Source organism: Schistocerca serialis, chromosome 3, assembly GCF_023864345.2.
Source record: "Schistocerca serialis cubense isolate TAMUIC-IGC-003099 chromosome 3, iqSchSeri2.2, whole genome shotgun sequence".
Taxonomy (NCBI): domain Eukaryota; kingdom Metazoa; phylum Arthropoda; class Insecta; order Orthoptera; family Acrididae; genus Schistocerca; species Schistocerca serialis.
In genome coordinates, this window is record NC_064640.1 from 175,994,109 (window position 1) to 176,018,613 (window position 24,505).

At 41.6% G+C, this 24,505-nt stretch overlaps 1 protein-coding gene across 5 annotated transcripts in view; it reads left to right on the forward strand.

Moving 5' to 3' along the window:
* The window catches only part of LOC126469889 (uncharacterized), a 425,616-nt gene that overhangs the window by 116,138 nt on the left and 284,973 nt on the right, over positions 1 to 24,505 (forward strand). The window lies entirely within an intron of this gene.

Consider the following 24,505-nt stretch of genomic DNA (forward strand, 5'->3'; position numbering starts at 1 on the left):
GTAGAGCACTTGCCCGCGAAAGGAAAAGGTCCCGAGTTGGAGTCTCGGTCCGGCACACAGTTTTAATCTGCCAGGAAGTACAATTCTTGAGATCTTTAAAAAGCAGAATGAATGTATTATAGCTACAAAAAAAAAGATGCTTTCTATTAAACTGAGTGGAAAGACGACAAATGTAAATTTTAATTACCGGAATGTAACTACCAGTAAGCAGTTAAATTTCGAAAATTACCGTGAAGGTAATTAAAAGTGATAAACATAGTCAAATTAGTATGTATACTACTGAAAAGCAAAAACACAAATTTTGATATGAAAGAGAAATATTCGATTAATAACTCGGGGCTAATTCATATAGTTGTTCAGTATATGTACTGACAAATTTTCCTTTGTATTAAAAATATTGACTTTTTTCTAGCCATTATATGTATTTGGTTACTCTAGTTTTTTCTTCGTTAAAACGCATTAAAGACATTTCGCTTCTCCTCTGGAATGACCGACACGCGTTTACGGGAAGATAATCACTGAGAAGGCGGCACTTCAAACAGGAAACAGATGTGTTGTGCTACCTTGCGACAATCTGTTCGTCACAGCGCCGTATTGTCAGCAGCCTAATACACTGAGGCGACAAAAGGCATGGGATATTTACTAATATCGTATCGGACCTCCTTTTTCCCGCCTTAGTGCAGCGGTTCGAAGTGGCATGGACTCAATAAGTCGTTGAAAGTCCCCTGCAGAAATACTGAGCCATACTGTCTCTAATGCCGTTCATAATTGCGAAAGTTTTGTCGGTGCAGGATTTTGTAGAAGAGTTGACCTCTCGATTATGTCCCATAAATGTTAGATTGGACTCATGTCGGGCTATCTTGGTGGCCAGATCATTCGCTCGAACTGTCCAGAATGTTGTTCAAACCAATTGTGAACACTTGTGGCCCGGTGATACGGCGCATTGTCATCCATAAAAAATTACATCGTTGTTTGGGAACAAAGTCCATGAATGGCTGCAGATGGTCTCAGAGTTGCTGAAAAGAACCATTTCCAGTCAATTATCGGTTCAGTAGGATCAGAGGAACCAAACCGGACCCAGACCATTCAATGTAAACACAGCCCATACCAAAAGAAGCCACCATCAGCTTGCACTGTGCCATATTGACAACTTGGGGTCCATGGTTTTGTTGATCTGCGCCTCTCGGGGACCCTACCATCAGATCCTACCAACTGAAATCGGGACTCAACCGGAAAGCCGTGGCCTAGTCAGGTGTCTAGTGTCAAACCGATATGGTCACGAGCCAAGGAGAGGCGCTGCAGGCGATCTCGTGCTGTTAGCAAAGGAACTAGCCTCGCTCGTTTGCTGTTATAGCCCGTTAACGTCAAATTTCGCCGCACTGTCCTAACGGATACGTTCGTCGCACGCCTCACATTGATTTCTGCGGCTGCTTCATGCAGTGTCGCTTGTCTTTTAGCACTGACAACTGTACGCTAACGCCGCTGCTCTCGGTCGTTAGATGGAGGCACTTGCCTACTGCGTTGTCTGTGGTGAGAGGTAATGCCTGAAATGTGGTATTCTCGGCACGCTCTTGACACTGTGGATCTCGAAATACTGAATTCCTCAACGATTTTCGAAATGGAATGTCCCATGCATCTAGCTCCAACTACTATTACGCGTTCAAAGTCTGCTAAATCCCGTCGTGCCATAATCACGTCGGAAACATTTTCACATGAATCACCTCAGTACAAATGACAGCTCCGCTAATGCACTGCCCTTTTATACCTTCTGTACGGCATACTATCGCCATTTGTAAATGTGTATTCGCTATCCCATGACTTTCGGCACATCAGTGTGATATGGTGTAATGAAGATAGTTGCATCAGAGTAATCTGAATCTTTTTTTCGAGTGATGTGGATATAATCTCTCAGAACAATTAATCGTATTTTGCTTGTCAAGACCAAATAAAGATTTGAATGATTTCCTGTAGATTTTGTTAGTAAATATTATCTGTACCGCTGCCAGACATGATGATGAAACTCACAAGATGTAGTTGTACCGGTTCGTATGGCTGTACATCTCTGACAGCTCGCTGGAAAAGCGTGTTTGCACTGTTTTTCATATGAAGCTGGTGTGTATAATACTATAAACTATTATTTAATAATGATAAATACTACTACGCGCAAAAATTAACATTTCGTGTTATGTGCAATGCCAGTAACAAATGGCTGTCGTCCAAAGTATTATAGGAAAAGGAAACGGGAAGGGGGTGGAGGGAGATTATCAAGAATTAATTACTGGGACGTTCAAGGGGCTATGGAATCTTTCGTCAGTATAGAGTGAACGTCAAATGAGCTGACATATTGTTGCGGACTGGATAACAAGAAGTTAGAGTAGGATAAAGTTCTGTAAATGGCCACTTCCTGCCCCATCTGCGTCACTAAAACACATCTTATGCAGTCTGATAGAAACGGCGCACCACAAAGGAATTACCCGAATAGGAGGGAAATAGATAGTTGTACAAACAAATGACTACAATTTCAGAAAAAATCGGATGATTTATTCAAGACAAAGAGCTTCACAAGTTGAGCAAGTCAGTAACGCGGTAATCCATCTCTGGCCCTTATGCAAACAGTTATTCCGTTTGCCATTGATTGATGGAGTTCTTGGATGTGCTGCTAAGAGGTATCGTCCCAAATTCTGTCAAAGTGGCACATTAGATCGTCAAAACCAGAGCTGGTATGGAGGGCCTGCCCACAGTGTTCCAAACGTTTTCAGTGGGGAGAGATCCGGCTACATTGCTGGTCAGGGTGGGATTGGCAAGCACGAAGATAAGTAGTAGAAACTCTCACCATTTATGGGCGGGCATTATCTTGCTGAAATGAAAGCCCAGGATGGCTTGCCATGAAGAGCAACAAACCGGGGCGTAGAATATCGTCGACGTACCGCTGTGCTGTAAGAGTGTCGCGGATGGCAACCAATGGGGTCTGCTAAGAAAAAAAATGGTATCCCAGACCATCACTCGTAGTTGTCTGATCGTATGGCGGGTGAGAGTCAGGTTGGTATCCCACCGCTGTCCGGTACGTTTCCGGACACATCTTCGCTGCGCAGTGGGGCTAAATTCGAAAAAGGACTCATCACCGAAGGCAATTCTACTTCAGTCAACGAGATTCCCGGCCTAAGACGTGTCTGGAGACGCCCCGGGCAGCCGTGGGATACCAACCTGACTCCCGTTCGCCATACTGGCGATGAGGAGTGATGGTAAGGGGGTGCCAATTCTTTTCATAGTACGACTTCTTTGATTGTCATCTGCGGCATCTTTACTGCTTTGCGGAATGTCTACTTTTTGATGCCCTTCGTATCAAGCCATCCTAGGCCCACATTTCAGCAAGGCAATGCCAGCCCACACACGGTGGGGAGTTTTCACTGCTTGTCTTCTTGCGTGCCAAAACCCTATTTTGCCCAGCAAGGTCGCCGGATCTAACCTCAATTGAGAACGTTTGGAGCATTATGGGCAGGGCCTTCCAACCTGGTGTGGAATTTGACGATCCAACATACCGGTTGGACAGAGTTTGGAACGATATCCCTTCAGGAGAACAATCGGCAATTCTGTCAACCAGTGCCAAGGCGAATAAGTACATACACAATGGCCAGAGGTGGACCAACGCGTTATTGACTTGCTTAATGTGCGAGTCTCTTTGTCTTGAATAAGACATCCAATTTTTCTGAAATTGTAATCGTTTGTTTGTCTGTACATGTACATCAGATGTACCAATTTCCGTCCCATTCGGATAATTCCTTCGTGGTGCGTCTTTTTTTATTAATGTGTTTAGACAATGTTGATCACACAATCTACGAATTGTCAGAAGGAAACAGTACGCCCAACGACGGCCAGTATGCCCGTAAAACGAAACTACGGGGGATTAAAAAATTCTTATTGAAAAAACCTCTCTGGGACTCATTTTTCTGACATAAATACAGGCCAGTAGTTTTATGACCCGCTGTATACGCTGTAAAACTGATTACAGAAAAACAAAACCAAGAATAAGAATTCTGTGCCCATGTCAAGACAAATGTTACGATGTTTAATTTAATTACAGGTACTGCAATATCGTATGTATTCGCCGACACCGGGAAAGTGACATTTAAATAAAAATGTCTCCCCTGTACAGGAATATAGATAATGAATGTAAGAGTGTGGCGGTTGTAGACATATGGTTGTCGACATGTGGAAGTTTGAGTCTGGCCATGAGTCGTGCTCGAATAGCCTAATTACAAGGCTACCGCTCGCGATAAGCGTGAAATCTGGGTCGTCATTCCATTATATAGCTGATGGTTGTCCATATTCGCAAAAGCGAATACAGTTCATGTATTCTTGAACTGTATCTTTCCATAGTAACTCATAATAAGACATTTTATGTTACTGATGTCCTAAAAGTACTCAGTAAAGTAATTTCTTACCTTACAATTGCTTCCAAGTATCGGAACGCACACGAAGGTATTAATACCAAAATTATGGAAGAAATAGCGGCAATACTTCCACGACACCTTACGAGAAATCTAACCATTCTGGGTACACCAAAGACCTTCCAGAATTTGCTAGGCGATGTCAACTAAAAATGGTTCAAGTGGTTCAAATGGCTCTAAGCACTATGGGACTTAACAAATGGCTCTGAGCACTATGCGACTTAACTTCTGAGGTAATCAGTCGCCTAGAACTTAGAACCAATTAAACCTAACCAACCCAAGGACATTACACACATCCATGCCCGAGGCAGGATTCGAACCTGCGACCGTAGCAGCAGCGTGGTTCCGGATTGAAGCGCCTAGAACCGGTCGGTCACAACGACCGGCGAACTGTCGAATAAAATATGAATTATCGATACGTATTTTGCTCACCAGATCATAACAAAAGTAATTTGGGATGTGGCGCAAAGTATGGAAATTCCAAAAGCACAACACGTTACCGGGCATGATACAGTGTAGGAGAAGTGTTGGCATTCAAAACAACTTACACTCGTACTGGAATGGATAAATACAGGTCCTGTATGGTTTTCGAGGGAGTCTTATACCATTCTTCCTGCAAAATAGTGGCAAGTTCAAGTAATGATGATGGAGGTGGATTGCAATTATGCGCCATTCTGTCCAAAGTAGATCACAGAGGCTCATAAATATTAAGGTTTGGTGACTGTGGTGACAAAGGGCAACAGAACAATTCATCTTTGTGCTCACAAAAACAACCCAGACGATGCGAGCTGTGTGAAGAGGGTCCCTGTCGTCTTGGAACACTCCATCACCATTGGGGAGGGTACCATGGAATGAACGTGACCAGCCAAGAGAGTCGCATAATCCTTGGCAGTAATACTATGTTGCAGAGTACCGTGGGGCCCATGGAATACCACGATATGTCTGCCCAAATATTCATTGGACCCCTGCCATGTTTCTCTCTTGGGACGCTAACTAGGCCCGAAGTTTGAAACAGTGTGCAACAAGACTAATCCGACCAAATGACACTCTTTCATTGTTCCATAGCCCAGGTTTTATGGCTTCGGCACCACATTTTTTTGTTACAGGCATCTGCATCAGTTATGAGTGGTTTCGAGATTACAGGTCGCCCTGCGATTCCCTGCTTACAGATCTCCCTTAAGGGTGTTTTGGTGCTAACCCGGTTCACGAGTGCGATATTCAGTTCTGCAGTGACTTTTGCATCTGTTGTCCTCGTATTTTTCGTCACAATCCTCTACAATGACAGCTTATGACGGTTACTCAACACACACTTTCGTCCGTGTTGTGAATTAACGGTTGATGGTTTTTCCGCTTTTCCAGCTGTCGTATAAATCTTCGATATGGTATCTCTTGAAGCATCAGATAGCTAGGTTTCGGTTTACCGTGCTTCCAGAAACACCCACCAAACGAACATCAATAATTTCCAGTCCGCCCCTGATAGCCGAGTGGTCAGCGTGTAAGGTGCCTCTTACGCGAGGAAGATATTTTTACCAGTTTTAATAAATTATTGTGTCTTATTGATGTACTCACGATAGTAGGAAGTGCTGTAGTCCATAGCCGGCCATGAGTCGGAGAGCATTTCCCACGCTGGCTGGCTAGGTGACGAAGCGACCATATGTCGCGCATAGTGGAGTGGGGCTCGGAGCTGGACCTTGGCTACAAGCGTCAGCCTGGGAAATATACTAGACGGGAAGTACCACCATCTTGGCGCCAAAGTCACCGATTTTGTTTATTTATATTCAATAATTAAAGTCATTTATGACAACATGAATACTAGGAGGAGCCTCTGGATGTTTAAAACTAGTTATCATAATTTTGTATCGTTAAAATTCACACCCGTTCATTAACAAATGCATATCTTAGTAAGTACGAACTTGATCGGAAATCCACGAACTGTGACGAAACTAGTAAGAGATAAGGACTGCGCGCCGAAGTCGGCAGTCGGCGTTAAGAGCTCTTCCTGTCTTGTTCGGTGGTAGCCATGCTCTCGGTTACGAGTAGTTTGTGACATGAGTGTTTCATTATTAATCTAATAGGAATAAAAGTGATATTACGGCATTCTGAATGTTAATTTCGAGTAAATAGATACCCCAAAGTTGATCGACAGCAATTTCAGATAATTAGCTTCCACCAACAGACACATCCAATGCGCCAATGAAGAATCTGCACGGGACGACATTTACGAGACCTGCACCGCGCACAGGTAGGAGCAAATCCGACGACACGACACACCAAGGCGGATCAAGGAAGGTCCGACATACACTCGCAAATTCCGGGTGGAAATGCTGACCAGTTATACTGTACGTCACATATACCACTCTCTACGGACTCGCGGCTAAGCTGAGTAATAACAGTATCAGTTTAGAAGCGAGGGAATCTTGCAAGCGCGACGGGATGTGATACCTAACGGCCCGGGTTTGATTCCCGGCTGGGTCGGAGATTTTCTCTGCTCAGGGACTGGGTGTTGTGTTGTCCTTATGATCATTTCATCGCCATCGACACGCAAGTCGCCGAAGTGGCGTCAACTCGAAAGACTTGCACCAGGCGAAAGGTCTACCCGACGGGAAGCCCTAACCACACGGCATTTCCATTTCCAATAATTTCCCACATTCGAATTCACTTAGCTCCGACATAATGCACTCAAAACTACACAGAACGCTCTTCTGACCACGACTGAGACTTGCAACATATTGAGGACATTGCACAGGTGCTGCTCGTGGTCAAAAATATAAGTGCAGGCTTGGCTAGTGTCTGCATTTATATACGACACATTTCTCGTGGTGTTAATATATTTTTGTCCAACCCCTTAAAATGTCAAAGACAAGTAAAAATAGCGATTCTTCTCACTAGGGCGGGATTCACAGTTAAATGCAGATCTATGCACAAAGCAGTGATTATCAGAATATTTCCTACATTTCACAATAATTTTCTTCCTATACTGCCACTCTGCCACATAACAAGAAATAAAATTGGTTGTATCTAGACAATACCAAGTTATTATATAAAATCTCGTGGTTTTGTGGTACTCACATTGCTACTTACTTTTCTGACAAATGTGTTCATTGAGAGAGGCACCTTTGGTTCTGTCTGATAGGCCACCCTTAGGTCAGCTGCGTATTTTATATATTCGAGAAGCACGTATTTTCACAACATGGAGCTGTTTAAATTGTTTTCTAGAAGTTTAGAAAAATCATCACCAGCGTCCCTTGTGCATCTGTAGATTTGCGTGGTCAGAGCTTGTAAAATCCAAATTCACTCTTACGTAAGAATTGTTCGCTCTCCTAAAAAATAACTGTAAGTGGGCACGAGAAGTGTCTCATAATTCCGTAAGAAACTGTCGGTGATGTCTGCCCAGCGGCCTTTCATAAGAACGAGAATGTCTGCCCTTCACCCTTTCACAGCTGTAAGGGGCACGCTGCATATCCGCGATCTTCTAAAAGTTGCTGTTACAAGGGAAGGGGTATTGCTGTTAATAGACTTCTTACGATTAGTATCAGCACACAACTAAAAGCCATGTTGTGTACGGATGATTGGTTTCAAGCACCTAGCCTGATTGGGCTGCCCTTACTTTCAAGTGAGTGGCAATAGATGTCCAGGTTAGGTGCCTTAAAGCAGAAAGTGACTGTGTGAATTGGTGGCTTAACTATTTCAGTATGGAGGGTGAACGGACATGGGGCGTAGTCAGTAGCTGAGATAACTACTGGGCCAGCATGACTCACCTCTTCTGTTCAAGTTTTGGTTACATTTTTTAGGAAGTAGTGGGCGGTCACATAGATCGGATTAATTATACTGAAAATTTTTTAAACAGTGGAATCTTCAGGAAATGGCGGACAAGCTTACTTAAACCTCCCTATTTACAAGATATTTGCTAAAGGTGTCCCGACAGCCACTGTTGAATGAAGGATGCATCAAGTTTAAGGGTTTAGCACATGTAGACGTCATCCATTCTTTCCATCATAACACTGGAATTCTCTTTTTCTCAGTGACTAGCTGAATTGGTAAACTCAAAGTGTTTAATGTTACCGGGTATTGTTCTAAATCACTTGATTTGTCGTGGGGTGCACTGCATGCAGGAAATGATTACTTGTGTGTAACTCCTACGGATGTGGTTGGTTGTTGTTGTTTTTTTTTCACACATTACTTTACTACCAGCAATTAAATTCAGCTTAATAGTCAAGGGAACACTTGAACTATGTTTTTGTACTCTTCACCAACCCCAACCTCTGCCAATATCAAGTAAACGATACGCTCATTCCTTCAATGAGGCCACAGCTGGTACCCTCCCCTTTCACTGCCGTATTGTGTGGATGTTGATCTTAATGTTGAAGGGACGGTAAATTGTACCTGTGTAGCTTTCTTAGAAGAAGCATGCAAGAACTGAAGTTCCTTTTGCAGATTGAAGTAGCTCACCATCTTGTTGTACTTAGTGACCAGTGTACTTGGTGTTACCAAAATACGCGAACTTCTGTACTGACGAATAATTTGAAGACCTATTTATAATATTTGAAGTAAACTTTGTGTTATATGATGGGATGCTAATGGTCCGCACTCATCCCTCTTCTTTCCCTTTCTTGAGATGTCTTTAGTTTTTGTGTATTAGTGGAGCTTTGTGTAAATAACCAGCTTTGCACAGTTCCAAAGGCACATGAAGTGTGTTAAACTTTCAGGTCCGCATAAATTATGTAGAAGTGGCGAGTCCCTTTCATAAAATGAAGCAGTACGCAACTAACAGAGAAAATATGATTCTCATAATTTTTCTTCTGCAGCCGCATATCTAGAGGCCTAGGTAGTATCTTTCGTCTGCGTACCGGTACCAGTGGGTTGGTTGGTTGTTTTGGGGAAGGAGACCAGACAGCGTGGTCATCGGTCTCAAGGAAGTCGGCCGTGCCCTTTCAGAGGAACCATCCCGGCATTTGCCTGCAGTGATTTAGGGAAATCACGGAAAACCTAAATCAGGATGGCCGGACGCGGGATTGAACCGTCGTCCTTCCGAATGCGAGTCCAGTGTGTAACCACTGCGCCACCTCGCTCGGTGTACCAGTGGGTATGGGAACATGTGCTAATCAGCCAGTTGTGAGATCGGGCAATATTGTTTGTATGTGCTCCAGTATGGTGCGCTATTAGCAGTGTTAGGTGTCTGTTGCTATGTCCATCCTAATATTGTTTTCGTGTCTTACACATTAAAAATATTGATTGAGACAAAAATAATTAAATACTTACTGAAAAATCAGCCACGCTAGTGTTCGTTACAATTATTCAATAACTGTTATCGTAAAAATTAGGGCGTGATACTTGTCCACCTCACTGCTATGAATACGAGGCTACCCTTCAACGCTTACAGTCCAAACAGAAATGTCTCTAACATGAAGGATTATTGTCAGTGACCAGATTTAGGTACAAATGCGTTATTGTAACTGAATTCGAAAAATGTTCTCGTTTGAATAATTGTTGTTGTTCTCCTGAAGTCATTAATGGTTCAAATGGTTCTGAGCACTATGGGACTTAACGTCTGAGGTCATCAGTCCCCTAGAACTTACAACTACTTAAACTTAACTAACTTAAGGACATCACACACATCCATGCCCGAGGCAGGATTCGAACCTGCGAAGTCATTAACATTGCTGTGTAGTACAGTGGACATGTATTTTCAAATATGTGTATCGGTATCTGTAGTCTGTTTTAAAAAAAAAGGTTCAAATGGCTCTGAGCACTATGGGACTTATCATCTATGGTCATCAGTCCCCTAGAACTTGGAACTACTTAAACCTAACTAACCTAAGGACATCACACAACACCCAGTCATCACGAGGCAGAGAAAATCCCTGACCCCGCCGGGAATCGAACTCGGGAACCCGGGTGTGGGAAGCGAGAACGCTACCGCACGACCACGAGCTGCGGACAGTCTGTTTTAAATTAGTTAGCTTCTGTTTAAAGTCAAAATTTATGACTTCGTCGTGATAGTACTGCCGGCATGAAACAGCGCAACACTGCTTTCCGCGGCGGTAGAAAATAGCTTTAAAGTCTCTCTCCCCTAGAACAATAACAAACAAATCTGAATATGTCTCTACAATGTGTCCAACAAAGCACAACTGAAATATGTTTTTAGTTTTAATTAGGGCTGCAGTTAACTTTTTTTTCTTTGAAATTTACGCGTTCGGGAAGATTTCCCAATTGACATGTGACACACTCAATGCTTTGCGCCGCGGATGTGATAACTCGGAGGAAGAGCCTTTGCATGGCTTGCTTCAGTATAGTTTTTGTGGCTCAATGGTCTGATGTGTCTTTCAGTTGGACACCATTTCGGAAGGGATTTTAATACGGCTTTCATAAATATACAGACTGATAAGTGAGGAAGGTTTAGTTATTTAATTCATACACATTTTGTGCAAATTGGCTGAACCATGGGGAATTTAAGTTCCCAGTCGATGTGCCTGCGATGCTATTACCATTTAGTGGTGACTGGCCGAGCTCCTTGGAATCACTTAAGGCCGCCTGACTCCAACGCGAGGGCGGCGTGAGCTACCACTACCGTGGCCGACATGTACAAGGCCACCGTATTGCAGCGCCAGACCGGTGCGATGTATAGCTAACTTCCTAAACTGCCTGAGATGCAGAACATAACATATATGAAGCTGATAAGAGAGAGTTGTTATTTAATACGCAAAACATTCAAAGTATAGTGTCAGTTTTACCAGGTGGCAGGCCGTCCTCCATAACGTAATGCTGATGGCCACAAATTTTTGCAGTTATTTCATTGCCGATCCTGAGACACAAGCAGCGGTACAAAGTAATAAAAATCAGGACAGCCCTGACAGTATATATCTAGAGTCAGGGTGTCAAGGTAAATGTGGGAAGAGGTCATGTAGAAGATGAGAGGGGCTCGCGTCGGTTTGACACTAAAGCCCGGTCCACACGCAACGATCTGTCTGCGCAGACATCTGCGCAGATGTCTGCACATGCAAAAGATCGCTGCAAATGTGGTGTGTTCACACGACACAAACCCCAATCTATTACTCGCCCGCCATCTGTCGGTGTACAAAAGAAATATCAGTGGCAAGCGACTACACTCCCCGCAAACGTCAAAAATTTAATTCAGTTATTTTGAAATACATAAATGGAGGAAGTTCTGTTGTGGTCTGTGTTCGCAACTAGTGTTGCAAAAAACATTCAGACCAACCGCAGGAAACAGAGAAAGCGGTCAAAATGGTGTAGACAGTGGCTGCTAAAGCGAAAGCAGTTTTCTCACGTAAATTTACTGCGAGAGTTGCAGGGCGAACCTAACGACTGGCGAAATTATTTGCGGATGGATGTCGAAAGTTATACTTAAAGCTTGTAACCCCTAATATTATGAGAAAAAATACTTGTATAGAGAAGGGCAATTTCTCCTCATGAACGGCTGGCGGTAACATTAAGATTCCTAGCAACAGGAAGGAGCTACAAGGATTTGGAATTTTCAACTCCAATATCGAAACAAGAGTTGAGTGAAATAATACCCGCAATTTTTCAATTAGAGCATTGTATGCTGCTGTCTTTTTGTTTCGGTCACTATATTCTTTACTTTAATCTTCCACAAACGTGGGTGGCTTCTATATATTTCAATGAATTCACTTACAAACTCTCGAGAACACTGACGAGTATCAGCCATTTTAATGCCCTGTGCGCACAAATACAAACACTAGACTGAGCAAACAGCTGTTTCGCGCCAGTTTTGCGGCGATCTCCTGTCCACACGCTCCAACTTGTCTGCGCAGATGTGGTTTGAACCCACAGATTTGAGAGGTTTCGCTCAAACTTCCAACTCCAACTTCCAGGTTTGCACACACCTCAGGTTGGTGCAAATCTTCTGTCCACACGCAACGATCTGTCTGCGCAGATGTGATGTGCGCAGACATTTGTGCAGACAGATCGTTGCGTGTGGACGGGCCTTAAGAGTTGAGCAGCCGGCAAGTGGGCGTAGATCGCGCCGAACTGGTGCGCAAGTCGGGCAGACAGGGTGGCGCATCCCTCGCAGTTCCCATCATTGCCATGAGGTGTCACTCCACATTCCAATGAAATATGGAAAAGATAACATTCGTGCCTCCTGAGACGTTTCGTGGCGTGTGCTGTTTGAATCTTTTATTACATTAAAATGTTCTCCTCCGAATGTTAATAAAAATTGTCTCTAGTACATAAATAAACTGAAGTCCCCCCCCACCGTGGTTCTGACTGTATGTTCGGGCTAATATAAAGAGCTCTTGTAAGAATTTTGATAAAGTTTCACTAATAAATAGACCGATTTACGAGGAAAGTTTGTGTACATAATTTAAAAATATTTCATGCAAATTGGCTGAAGTATGATGAACTAAAGCCTCCTGCCGCTACTGAAACAATGCCATGGCCATCTAGCGGTGTATGGCAAAACTTCTTGGTATCGCGGTAGCATGCATATTTATATTTCCTGTGCCCGTAAAGCGCCCCTGCCACTGTCGGCACATTTTTATTCCCGAAGTGCAAGGTGTTGCATGGCAGAGGGTGCTTCGTGGCGGCATTAAATGGTGAAGGGTGGTTCGTACCAGCATCGCATGGCGGAGGGTGCTTTGTAACGGTCTTGCGCAGCAGATTTGCTTCTTAGTGACGTTATGTTAGGAAATTCGGAGAAAGGTCGCGTAGAAAATGTAGCGCGTGTCTTCCTGATGCTGGGACCGGGCGGCCGACAAGTGGCCATAGCTTGTGCTGAACTCGTAATGCAGCTGGACAACCCAAGGAGGGCAGTAGCTAGCAGCTTTAATCATTGTCGGAAAATGTCGCTCCAAACACCAGTTAAATGTGGAACACAGCAGATAACATTCGTGCCTCCTCAAAACTGCCCTGGCATGCGCTACTGAAATCATTAAGTAACATGAAAGCGAAGGGCATGCGCTAATGAAATCATTAAGTAACATGAAAGCGATGGTATTCAGTTCCCTAATGATGTTCTCTGAATTTTAATTGGGGCTATATACAGCGTCTCGTAAACGAAATTACTGCTGCGCCAGACTTGTCTGGCCATAGGAACGTAGTGCTACTTACGGGAAGCCAGGCCTGGTTGCTATTCACTATAAATGGACGTAATACTCTCACCTTATGAACCCCATTTATTGCTATGGAGAGTGACAGATTTTTTTCTGATTTGTGAAGTCATACGAATTCAGTTAGAGAAAAGCTGGATGAAAAAAAAGTACTGAACACGAAGATATGCGTATAAATTTGGGATGCGTAGGAAATACGAACTAATCAAATAATATTGAACCTAGAGTAGTTGTGGGCTAGTTAGTTACATTTTTACATGCTCCCTGTAACTTCTGTGAGGTTTGCAGATTTTTTTCTGTCCAGAAGGAAAGTGGAAAAAAAACAAGATTTAACACAGTACCGTTGGAAATGAAAAAGATGGTTACATTGCACATTTTGTAGAGATTTATTTTCAGCCAAGTTGTTCAGTGCATAAAATTAAGTTGAAATTTCTTGTGTGATCTGAGGTTTTTCCGGCGTACGGAAATCTTGAACGTTTCTCGGGTATTCAGCCGGGTGGCGTCGTTAAACAGGCGCGATATTTCGGCAAGCCGACTTCTTGCTACCTTCAGGCGTTCCTGGAATCTGATTGATGGATGCCAACTTTATACAACCTTCACCGTGCTCCCGCAGCCTCCGTCTTGGCGCTTCCGTGCGTTCTGTGGGCGGTGGTGGGGGAAGCACTTCCTCCACCACTGGCCACGGACTGCACGGAAGAGCCAAGACTGAGGGGTGTAGAGATTATATAAAGTCGGCATCCACCAGAGAAGATAGCATAAAACAGGCAATCGAAGCACTGAGGAGTATTGTGCTCACCACAGCCCAGTAACTAACCACCCCAACCGATACCAGGAAAGAAATACAGAAGAGAAAGGGAGGCTCTGCACCTGGTCCCAATAAAATAACCCACATGCACGTGAAAAGTCTTCCAAGAAATCTCTTGACCAGGACATTTAAAGATGCATACAGCTCTCGTATTTTCCAACTGCATGGAAAACTGCGAAACTGATAACCATCCTTAAAGCTGGCAAAGACCCAGAAGTCCCCTCGAACAACAGACCGATCAGTCTTCTACATACCATGGGAAAATTGTTAGAGAGGATCATTCTACATTGTTTACAAACAACCTTTCACAGAAAACAACATATTAAGAGCCGAGCAGTTCCGATTTCAAAGAAAAGTCTCAGCAGAGCTCCAGGTGCTTTCAGTTGCTGAACACATTGCATCCAACAAAAATGTACAGAAATCCACAGCAGTCATGGTTTTAGACTGGGAAAAATCCTTAGACTATGTGTGCCATGCCAACTTGACTCGGAAGGTCCTGCAACAAACACCAATTCCAGATGTTTACACCAAGCTGCTTGAAAGCAATTTAAACAAGAGACATGTCGCGGTCGAGGTAGACAACAAATGCTCGTTCCGTCGCCAACTGAAAGCAGGCGTCCTCCAAGGGTCTGTGCTTTCCCCAACACTGTATAACATCTACATCAATGACAGTCCCTTGAAGGCAGGGAACCACATTGCCCAATGTGCAGATGACATGGCATTTTACGCCAGTGTAAAATGAAACCATGCTTCTATTAGTAGGCTCCAAAGGCAACTAAGCAATATAGAAAGCTGGTGCAGATCAAACTAACTCTAGCTAAATGCCGGAAAAACGACCACAGTCTACTTGACCCAAAAGTGACTTAAGCTGCAAAACCATATGATATGCGACACAATGCCCCGGAACTTCCTTGGAGGGATGAGGTCAAATATCTTGGTGCAACATTAGACAGGAAACTGTTGTACCATCGCCACATTAGAGAAAAGAAAACAAAATCCCTAAACCTAACCAAGGCCCTCTACCCACTATGAGGTGGCAAAAACATGAAAATAGAAACGAAAAGAATGCTCTACAAAACAACGGTCCGTCATGAGCTATAGATGTTCATCATGGGCAGTAGCATGCCAGACAAGAAGACGTCAACTGCAGCTGGTGCAAAACAAGATGCTCAGGTGGATTCTAGGTGCACCATACTAGACCAAATTGCACACCTCCCTGAAAAGTTGGAAATGGACACACTTGATCAGACAATCAGAAAACTAACAGCAAGAATGTTCCCAAAAAATAGACAATCTAAGAGAGAGCTGCTGGCATCTGACAGAAGTAGGCATTCAAAAACCCAAAATCTGGCACAAACAGAAAGTGTGTCGCTCCATTATAGAAGAACCAACAGAATGCAGACAGAGAACCTAGGAAAATCACACCGTACACTCAGTCCATAGCAAAGAACCCACAACCACAATTAGAACAAAATTAATTGATCCCAAAGGCCACTAACCACATCACATTTTAGAACAGACGTACTCATACTCCCACGACAGAGAAATTGTTGGGAGAGCTCTGTAACAATGCGCAGAAAACTTCCATATATCTCCCGTAGGAACACAACCAGACCAGCACCACTATACACTGATTAGATAAAATATGTATGACCAGAGACAACCTAGCAACAAAGATGGCTGCAGCAGTGAGAAGACCAAAGAAGAAAGGTCCAACAAAAACAAGCCTTCTCACAAGGCACAGTACTCCACCAAGGGCAGCGGATTGGTGAGCTTTTAAGTTCAGCAAATTACAATTCAGACCCCCCAAAGTTTAAAGCTAATAAATGGTGCCACTGCAGCACTACTTTACCACTACACAGACACCACCACATGGAAAATTGGCAAAGCCGATAGGCCTGTTCAACGGTACTGTGAAAGAAAAAAAAAAAAAAAAAAAAAAAGATGTCAATCAGACTCCAGGAATGGCTGAAGATGGCAAGAAGTCGGCTTGCTGAAATATAGTGCCTATTTGATGACGTCATTCGGATTTCTTGTTCTTGTGCTAAAACGGGGGATATTCAGCTTTTAACTGCTGTGTCAGCACATTATGTGACTATTTTATTTGCATATTTAACATGCATATTTTGAATTTTTGTGCATAAATTCTTAAGCATCCAAGTTTATGAACCTCTCACTGAAATGTTACAAATAATTGAGTTTGAAATAATGTTATTTATATTCATGTTTGCTGCACTGAACATAATAGTTTACTAGCAGCAGTCATCAGACACCTTGACAGGAGTCTGCTTACGGCGTGGGTAAAGCAGAAATCATAATCACCAGTCGCTGACACTGAAATTGGAATGCACTGACATATGAAGTGTAACAAATTTAAGTTTCCTAGAGTAGTTCTTAGAAACTCCTGCATCAACCAGGAATGTGTGTGGTGGTGTTCATCCTGTAGAGAGAATTTGAAGATTTTCATTAAAAGATGATCTTTCATTGACACCCCCTCCCTCATTTACACATAAATAAACGCAGGCTTACCAATTTGGCCTTATTCACATAGAATACCCGAGATAGATTTGTGGATTTTTATTGATATATAACACCAAACAGTGTATATTCAAGACATCTGTGCCCCATTTCACAACTTCTGATATTTGCAATACATCTAAAACACAACTGTCTTAAATCTTTCTGTTTAACCTATCATGGCACACAGGTAGCTGTGCTTGATTAGGCTCTGTATGTAGTTAAAAATAAAAATAATAATAATAACAATAATAAAAAACCGGCAGCATGTGGCACTTGAGAATTAACAAAGATTGGTTGGCAGCTGGCCACCTATCACTCAGATTGCTGAAACTTCAATCACAGAGTTATTTTAACTGTAATACAGCCAGAAAGATTAAGGTTTTTCTGTTAACCCTCAATTCAGACTAACTCTGGTAATGGTTCCTTGAAAAATCAATGCTGCTTCAGTTGGTGTTCAACAGCGCAAGTTGTCTCTGTACAGTTACCTGAAAATTATAACCAACCTAGCACACTTGTGTCGTATTACCTCAGCCCAACTGGTTCATACCAAAGTGTCCACTCTTTCCTTGAGTCAATAGTTGATGGGAATTCTGTTCAGTTCCCACACAGGTTTTCTTTCTGTATATTGTTCCATTATTCCTTTTACACAAGTGGTGTGGGTTGTATGGCTGCTTATTGGATAAACTTTCATGTAGAAATGTATGTTTAGAAATTGTGCATTTCTGTATTACAAAGGAAAATAAAATAAATTAATTTTTAGCTAGCACTCTAATACTGATGTATCATATGTGGTTAACTGCAAAACATTATCAGTAGGTTCAGTACCAAACTTACCATACTTGTTGCACAAATTTTGTGTGTAAGTTAAGTACTATTTCTTGGTCAAAAATAACATGTGTATGGGAAACATTTCTGTCACACGCACAACCCAAATAATGAAACTTACCTGACTGCACCTTTTCTTGTAAACAAGACTCTCATGTTACCTCACAGTAAAAAGTATAAATGAGTCAAATTTGTGGACATTGGTGACCAAGCAATATGCTGAACCTTATCTTTTCCACTTCTCCTTGAATCTCTCACGAGAATGGTCTCTGTTGGAAAATGCAAAGTGTGCTGGCATGTTATCATGTTGGAAACTTGTTTCTTCGCAAAATCCGTCAACCAAGAACATCATTAAATCATTTTGCATAACAGAGGGTGCCTGTGATAAGGTAAGTGCAGCAGAAGGATGTGTGATGCAGTCCACCATGAGATTCCTGCCCATTTGTGTATAAAGGTGTTCTGAAATCTGCAAGAAAGTGGGGCATGTTAGTGTACTTCATCCCATACAGAAAAACTGACACACAAATATTAGTGTGAAAGCCAAAAATGTGATTCAATTTTCATTTGTTTGTAACAGAAATTGACCCTTTCTAAACATACGTTCCTACTTAAAATGTGGTATACTAAGTTCACTTTACATCCACTAAAAGCATGCAATAGGAATGGTAGAACTCTATTTATGACGATGGTCTCGTTGGTGAAACGAATCAACTTTCCCATCTGAGATGGATTACATGCAGCCATGCATAAATCACACAGAGCATTGCACATTGGAGAGACACCACTTTGGGGATTAAATAATTGTTGCACTGTCCTTACAAGTATCTTCTTTTCACTACAGAGCTTACACTGTATGAATGGTTGCTGGTTCTTGAACTGATGGTTTTGTGCAGTGTTATAATAATACAGCACTCCAGCCTCAAAATTTAATGTTTATTGTATAGTCTTATCAATGAAGGAAAACTAGGGGAAAGATTTGTGTAACCACAAATTTTTGGACAGTGGTAGTAAGGAAGGTTATGAACCACATACTAAAAATCCCTACTGGTGGGGTATGATGTGGGGGAGGGGGGAGGGAGATGTTTAAAGGAACTTCTTTATTTTTTCCTTAAATAACTCATAAACCACAGATCCTAGTGAATATGTTCCCCAGTACAAAATTAGACTACATTAAATTTCCTACAAAAAAGATCATATTAATGGTTTCTGTGTTGCAGGTGATAAAAAACTGCAGATTTTTGAAAGTAATGTTTTAATGGTGTAAAATTACTGTTTACTGTTAAATGAAGTGAGTTAAGAACAAATATTAAGTGTGTGTACCACATCTAAGTGCAGTAGAGTCATATTGAGGGATAATTTGTGTTCTGGGCATGTAAGAGGGTGGAGGGGCAGGGGTGGAGGGTAGAAATGTGAAGGAAGGTAGGTCACTGGATTGTGGTCATCACTGTCCTCCTTCATAGGTGTGCAAATTGAGAGCGAGCAGGTGCTTGCCCACTCTTATCTACCCCACTTCATCACAAGAAGCAACTACAGGATGTTCCACAAACCTATATTGACCCTTCACAGTGCGCCTTATGAATCACCAGCGACGCAGTGCATAGATGTGCCTTGACTTCACTAAGCTCTTGTTTATATAGTGAAGTTATTTTCAGTTTATTAAATGAGTACTTAATTGCAGTTGTTAAATGAACTTTCATGTAAAATAAGTTTGTACAAACAATGGATGAGAAGTGTATAATTGGTAGGTGTGAGGTTGCCAGCAACCTTTGTAGTGTTATATGGGAAAGGGATTGGATTGCTAAGTGTGGCACCTTGCTGCTGTCCGTCATTGCCAGTGGATTGTAAAGCCATGCAATTGTGTTGTGGTCACATGGTGGTAAATTAATGAATGACCAAAAAGTTAGTGAACTTCTTTCACTATTAATTGTGCTACTGATAGATTGCACAGATCTATTCCAATCAGGAATTGCTGACACTTATAGAGTGGGTTGCACTGAATGGAGCCACTTATCACACATCCACTGTATATCTTGCAAGATGGGTGTGAATTTGTCTGATGGAATGGGACTGATCATGTTCAAGTCTAGAAGATTAATCTGCTGTAATGCATTTCATGACATAACATTGAAATGTCTGAAGTTCCATAATAGGTAGGAGACACACTTGGGTTGCAGGGGGAGACAATTTAAGCATCTGGACCTTTTCAATAGTTGGGCGATGTGTTTGATACACCTCATGCAGCGAAAATTATGACAGCCAGTGATAGTGGAGACAAAGAAATCGACATTGTTGAATACGTATTGACAGCATGTTACATTTGAGACAGGTATGGTAGGCAGTTGTAAGCTCCATCTGTTGCTCTAATATAATAGCTCACTTATCAACTGCAAATAAGTATTCAGTTAATAAACTGAAAATAACTCCACTATGTAAACACAAGCTCAGTGAAGTCATTTTGTCTTCTCACGTAAGAGAATTGGGCAAGAAGTTCTGAAAGGTATAGTGCTCCTGAAAAATGTAAGACAAGTAGTGTTCACAGTTGCCTTTCCCGAAAGAATGCTGCAGCTGCCATACAGGATGATTAAGAATCAGTTTCCCCTCTAGCGGTACGGAATAATGTGCACAGATTTATGTAGTTTCTGTCCATGTATGTTTCTTGCATAAGTATTATCAATAACTCATGTGTGTTCATTGTAGTGTTGATGCACTTTGTGGCAAATAAATACCACCTGGGAAAGCCTGCACACTGTATTTCCAGTGATTCATAAGACACACTGTGAAGGGTCAGTGTAACTTAGTGAAACACACTGTAGTTTCTTCTTGTGATGCAGTGCAGTAAATAGAGAGGGACAGTACCTGCTCGCTCTTCAGTTTGCAGACCTGTGAAGGAAGGAAGTGCATGACCATAATCCGATGACTCTCCTTCCACCCCTGTCTCCTCCACCAGTGTATACCACCTGAACGCAATTTATTGCTTAATGTGGCTTTACTGCACTTAGACATGGTACATGCTTTTAACCCTGTGATGCACATTCCCACTGCAGTGGATAGTGTTCATTTAACTTCTTGGACATTTTCAGTCAGTCCTGAGACTGCAAATGCACACAGGGCACGGCACCAGTAGAGAGTGTCCACTGGAGTGGGCTGTGGGTATTTGCAGCTTCAGGACTGATTGAAAGTGCTGGAGAAGTGCAGTAACAGCTGTCCACTGCAGTGGACAAATGTACCATAACATTAACATTTACATTTGTTATTAGCCCCCTTCAGCTAATGGCAAACAGTAATTTTATATCATTAAAACACTATTTTTAATAACCAGCCAATTTTGAGCTGCCTGCAACGTAGAAGCAATTAGTACTAGAGAAAAAATGAATAACACTTTTTTTTATAGTAAATTTAATGTAGTTTACTTTTGAACTGGGAAATAATTTCAGTAGAAGATGCGGTTTTTCTAACTCAAGAAAAATGCAGGAAAGTGATTTTTAAATGCCCTCTACACCCACCCCCATGCTAACACCCCACCAGTGGGCATTTTGAATGTGATGTTCATGACATTCCCTCCTACTACTGTACAAACATTTGACTATACGAATTATACCCGTTTGAACTTGCGTTGGTCTTCATTGACTGGGCTAATATGCTGTGTGTCCCACAATATATGCACAAATTAAGGCTTTTATCTACAACTATCAATCATTTGGTGTAAATGTAATCTAGAGTATGGCGTGCAGTATGTAAGTGGCTCTTAAGTTAATATGCCTTGCACACTTACCACGATATAGTTTTTTTTCCCCCTGGTAATATGGTGTGCTAGTAGGCTGGCAGTGACCTGGAGTAATGGTGTAAGATTGTAACAAATTGCCGATGACAGTGTCCTTGTGAAATAGCGAGATGCTGATATTTGCATTCGATTTTTGACTCTTTGCAGTCAATCTCCCAGTAACTCTGTGTCACTCAACATGGTGAATAATTGGATTAGTTGACTTTGGACATTTTAAACTTTTATTTCACTGATATCTCTAATGCAGTTTATCTCCAGATGTCAGTTTGTACCAGCATGCTATACTTCTTGTGCCTTAGAAATTAGGTAACATGTATTCAGATGCATGCAGTAAACCAATTCGATATGTACTAAATGCCTCCCATTTATTTAATGTATTACTGATACTTTACTTGCTTGAGTGAGATATAATCTTTCAAATTGTTATAAAGTTGCATTGTTTCTTATGTGAGTACTTGTTATAATACATTACAGTAAACATGTAGTTCCCTTTGTGGGGAGGTGACGTGTGAACATCAGGGAAACAGAAGAACTGTGACTGGGTTAAGCTCAAGAAATGAACTGTTTGGGACTCCTGAGTCAAAAGCATACTGCATAAACAAACTGTCAGTCATCACAGTGAGCTGCTGTAGAGGACTTCTGGGAAAGTTCTCTCCCAAAGTCCATGATAGAATGATCCATCAAGAGACTATAGGACACAATGTTCATGGTTGTACGTTTCCCCAGGAGTCACAAGTCAAAATAATTAATGATCAACATGTAAATGAATTCTTTGTAGCAGTGAAAGGGAATTGTACACATAGTGAGTGACATTACACCACTTGGGTGGATCCAATAGCGAGTCAGGTGTGAGAGGGTATTATGTTAAAATTGTCGTGTATCTAGAGCAGATGAAAAGAAACACTTTGTTTATGTGAGGGAAATACCACAGGAACACCTTTTCTGCACTAGGAGTCCATGAAGGTTTTGGTGCTAGTGGTGTCCAGAGATGGTTTTCAGTTTTTTAATTATATTGTTTAAGCATTATGACATACTGCTGACCTCATATGGATTTATTTTTGTGGGAGGAAGGTGAAGTGTTCGATGTAACAAACAATGACAGGCACTCCAGAAGAGCTAATTGTCTGTGTGGCTGAAACTGCATCCATTATTTGTGGAAGTCCCTGTTGTTTTGAGTGTGTTAGACATTCATTAGCACACAGATGCCAGTTGTGCATTAATATAAACACATTATGTTTTTAGCAACATCTCTAAAACGATATTTACCAAGTGGCAATTTTAATGCCATCTGAGAACATGTCTAGCATAAAAACCTGTAGTGATCTAGCAGGGAAGCATTGCACTTGTGACATTTTTGTCACATAAGAAGTGTTTCTTTTAATCTCCTCCAAACACTCTAAAATTTTCTATATATAGTTTTCTTATACTTTATGTGCATAGACAAAGGAAAATTGGAGCAGCCCATAGTTGACCACTCATATGACTTGTAAGGTTGTTCAGTATTTTACAAATCTACTATGGTATCAACCAATCATGATGCTTGCAAAGGAGATCTTTGTGTCTGGGACAGCATCAAGAACAGGAACTAACATTCAGTTTTGTTCCATGAAGAGGAAAAATATCTTTACAAGCAGATACATTGTTAACAAGGGAGGGGTGAGGGAGGGAAAGGGGGGGGGGGGTATTGATAAAGTATTAGCATTCCAGGAGTGGCTGGTGTTCAGTATGATCTTTGATGGAAATAATTCTTAATCTTAACCTATAGGATAGAAACTGGTCAGCTAGTTCGGGATAAGAAGTTTCATTGTGATGTCCAAAAGTGCAAATTCATAACTCACTCAAGAAGAGGTCAAATACAATGAGTGGAGATGTACTGAAAGTGAAGAAATATTGAATAGAGCAATCTTTTGTTATGTTACAAAGTGACATATTAGTGTTAAACCTGACATTTGATAAATTTATCACTGAAGAGTATTGGGTACAAGCAACCATCACTCTTTAGTTTGTTCCAAAATATAACACTGTTATATGATGGGCTTACAGTGCAGTCTGGAATTTATACTGCTGTACATATGGATCGCCTCCATTATTTGTACATTTCTTCGCAGACTCAAAGGAAAAGGGACAACTATCTTTGACCTTCTGATAGGACATTTCCTGTTATCATAGAAAGCTTTTGCTATTAATACGTGATAATGCTTTTCTCCGTGAAGTTCAAATGATGGGCAACATGCCACAAAATTGAGTATCTCTTGAATGATGCTGCTGACAGGTTTTTCAGACTACAGTCATATTGAATATGACTGTGATCCACTTCAAAACTAGGGCAGTATATCTTGCAAACTGTTTTGTTGGAAGCCTCCTGCCCTTGAGAAATGGCAATATATCACTCATTAACTCATTATTAATATTGTGAAATCTGTAGCACTCAGACTGGAAGTAGTACTGTCTGTTTGACGTGATCTCATACTGTATCAGAGGACAGAAATTATGGCTACTTCACTTTTTTTATGAATTATGCCTTTGATGAAGCAGTTGTTTCTCGTGTCTTTAAATCTGCTGAGCTCTTGCATCTGTATAAACCAACATATTGTACCATATGCATCATTATATCTTCCTATGTGTGACATCAGTATGAACAGAAAGTGTATCTGTATATAACTTTAAATACCTCGTCTGGCACCCAATTGTTTTGTACAATTGTTACAAAGCTATCATTCAGAATGAATGTTTATTCATAAATTGTTTGTTTGCAGTGTGTGATATCCTATTGCTGAGTATCCTATGGAACATAACAGCAGGGAGTTCTATGGTCATTTGAGTAATTTGATTGCCACTTGCCTTGAACCCCAGATAAATGGACAGGACACACTTAGAGTTAACTCACAACTTAAAACTTGTGCATTATTAGTAGTACATTTATATTAGAATGTTAACTGTTTGTCTGTTCTTGTATATGTGTGTATTTTCCTGCATCTTGAGAATCCTATGTGCAAGAATTTGGAGAGACTGTGACATCTTCAGCAGCTATCTTTCATAC